Below are 3407 nucleotides of genomic sequence, written 5' to 3' on the forward strand. Positions count from 1 at the left end.
TCTTAGTGTCATCAGCAAACTTGGACAATGTGCTTTCAACACCCTTGTCCAAGTCGCTGAAGATGCTAAACAGTGTGGGCCCCAGAACTGAGCCCTGGGGGACTCCACTGCTCACATCTCGCCAGGTTGAGTATGACCCATCCACCACTACTCTCTGGGTGCACCCCATCAGCCAGTTTTTTACCCATCCAACTGTGTGGGCAACAATGCCACAGTCGCTTAATTTATTAATGAGAATGGGGTAAGAGACAGTGTCAAAGGCCTTCTTAAAGTCTTGAAAGACTACGTCCATGGCAACATCATCATCCAAGGGTTTAGTTACCTGGTCATAAAAGGCAATCAGGTTGGTCAGGCAGGACCTGCCTTTGATGAACCCATGCTGGTTGCCCCGAGCATGATCTTCCCTGCTGGCCTCCCGCAGATGTGCTCCTTGATAATTCTCTCCAAGATCTTCCCGAGGACTGAGGTGAGGCTCCTCTTTCCTCCCTTTCTTAAAAATGGGGACCACATTAGTTAGATGATGTAGTTGGGACTGGTCCTGCTTGGTGCAGGGGGTTGGACTAGATGTGACCTCCTGAGGTCCCTTCAAACCCCTATTGTCATGGAGTGGGGCCTAGAAGCGGCCAAGGTCCCGCTAGCGCCCCCTACCGTGCCAAGTGAGTGATCCAGCACCCTCGATTCTCGCCTGCCACGTCTTGTTGGTATAGCAGTTTGATATGGGAGGCTGCCTTACAATCCCCTTGGGCACAGTGTTCTGCTAATAACTGCCCCTCCTGTACCAGATGGGGTGACTTGGTGCAACCCCGGCCTTATGGGCTATGCGTGCCTCCTACCTCCCCTTTAGCATGCCCCAAGCCTCACAGTTGCCCTGAACGTTCTTATGTCTATAAGACCTTGGATGGTCCCTCGCCCTCTCCGGGTTCGTCCTGCCCTCTCTGGGCCCTGTCTCGCACACCCTGGCCTCTCCAGGCTTGTACCTGTGCGATCGCCCTTCTTCAGACTATTAATGGCGCCAGCCCTGTCCCGGGCCTTCACCAGCGCACGTGCCCTACTTCGGCTTCACGCTGGCCCCTGCCCTTCTCGGGGCTCCCTGGTGTACTCGCCCTGCTGCGGGCTCTGTCCCGCGCCCCTGGCGCTATCACCCTGCTGTGGGCTTGGCCCTCTCCAGGCCTGTGTGCCAGCCCTGTCTCGGGCCTTCCCCGGTGCCGGGCTCAGCTGGCACGCAGCCATGCCCGGCTCCCTGACCCCTCGCCAGGGTCCTATGCCCTCACTGGGCTCCCTTGTGCTTCCCGTGCTCGTATCGCCTTCTCTCCAGGCTCCGTCCCACGCTCCTTGCGCTCGTGGCTCTCACTGAGCCTGTCCTGCGCTACTTGCGCCCGTGGCTCTCACTGAGCCTGCATGCCAGCCCTGTCTCAGGCCTTCACCGGCACTGGGGCTCAGGTGGCATATAGCCGTGCCTGGCCCCCTGACCCCTCACCAGGGTCCTATGCCATCACTGGGCCGAGTACCGCCCTCACGGGCTGGGGTTGCAACCCCCACACACCGCACCACACCAGTGCTAGACAGCTGTGCCTCCCAGGCACTGCTCTGTGCCGCAAACAGGGCACCCAGGAACCCCCAGACTACTGGGGAGCTCCCATGAGGCCTCCTCACACCCCTACAGCCTCACCCGGTCCTCCGGTAATATACACAACGGAACCATAAGCCAACCGGCTGTAACAAAACAATAAGCCTACCGGCTCTCTGGCCAAAGCCTCCCGGTCAGGCTTCTCTCCACCCTTACCATAATGCAGCCCTCTGGGTGCTCAGGTTGCACTGCTCAGCTTAGCTCTCCTGCAGAGCTCCTACACCTCAGGCTGCCAGAAGTGAACTGCTAGCTAGGCTCCGGCCTGGCTGTTTATAAGGGCCCGGCCCTGCCCCCTTCTGGTCACCTGACCCACCTGGTTGCTCCAGCAACCAGCACCTGAGCTGCCCTGGCCATTAGCAGAGGCCCTAATCCCTACTTAGGCACGGGGCACCCGAATGCCCCTGTGACACCTATTTTCTATGATTCTAAGGTAGCCAATGGATCGCCAGTACCAAGTGCACTCATCAAGAAAGGCAGTTATTGCTAGTTGTAGAAAAATTAGGAAGGCAAAAAACAGGTTAGTGGAAGAGAACATAAGCTGCCCATACATATAAATAATAGATTAAAGGAAGTGAATTCAATTAAGCCTGAGGGGCCTTTTATACATTCCAGAATCTAGTTTTCTCAGAAAAGTAAACCAAAAATGATCTTCAGAAAATATTCAAGTTATTAAGTTTACATCATATCTTTCGGATAGTGATGGCTTTCTGCCTAAAAATGGAAGCCATGAGCTCTATATACCAGATACATTTATGCAAACCTTAACTCTAGAACAGGGGTTTTCAAGCATTTTTAATAAATGTACCTCTTCTGACTCAAAGTTTTAGCTCCTGTACCCCCTCATATTTTTTTATTGTTTTTAAGGGGGGAGCAGACTGAGGCCCCCGCACTATGGGAGGGAGTGGAGGTGGGGCAGGCACTGCACAGCCCGGGGTGGGGTGCGGGATGGAGCTATGAGTGGCTCATCCAGTGGGCTCAGGGAGGGGAGGGGTGGCTCCCAACACTACGAGCACCCACAGGAGGGCATGGGGGGCACGTGTCCCAGATCCGCAGGGGGTGAGGTGAGCTGCGGCTTGCAGCCAGGGTGGCACCAGCCTCTTTCCGGCAGGGACTTGGCCGGGCTGCACTCAGGTGGGTGGTGGCAGTACTGGGAGGGAGGTTGAGGGGGCTATGGAGAATTCTGGAGTGGCTGCAGCCCCCACCCCCCCCAATAGCCCCACCCCTGTAGGCCCCTGCGGCAAGGGAGGGAGTGGGGCAGGGGCAGGTGCTGCACAGCCAGGTGGAGCCCAGAACTGAGCCACGCACACCCTGGGAGCACATGCGGGGGCACATACCCCTGGATCTGCATGTGGGGTGGGCTGGGGTTGGGGCAGCACCGGGTTCTTCCCAGTGAAGCGTTGGACCAGGCTGCGCTTGGGACAGGGGGCGGTGCTAGCAGGGGCGTTACAGGAGGGGCTGCAGCCACTCCAGAATTTGCCATAGCTTCTCCAACCCCACTCCCAGCACTGCCACCCTGAGAGCAGTGCAGCTCAGCATCCCTGCCGGGAACAGCTCAGTGCAGCCCCGCCCACAGCCTATTCCACCCTGCCCCGCACATAGATCCAGGTGTGCGCGCCTCCCATGCCCTCCCGGGATCCGTGTAGTGACAGTGCTGGGTGGGGAGGCCAAATGGGGCATCCACCACTGACACTGTGACACACCACTGGCTATTGGCTGAGAAGAGTGAACTGCGGTAAAGGGGAGGGAGGCACCGTGATGTGCCATGTAGGGCCAGTGGTGC

The sequence above is a fragment of the Gavialis gangeticus genome, unplaced genomic scaffold (genome assembly GCF_001723915.1).
Source record: "Gavialis gangeticus isolate Ggan-Ray unplaced genomic scaffold, GavGan_comp1, whole genome shotgun sequence".
NCBI classification, from domain to species: domain Eukaryota; kingdom Metazoa; phylum Chordata; order Crocodylia; family Gavialidae; genus Gavialis; species Gavialis gangeticus.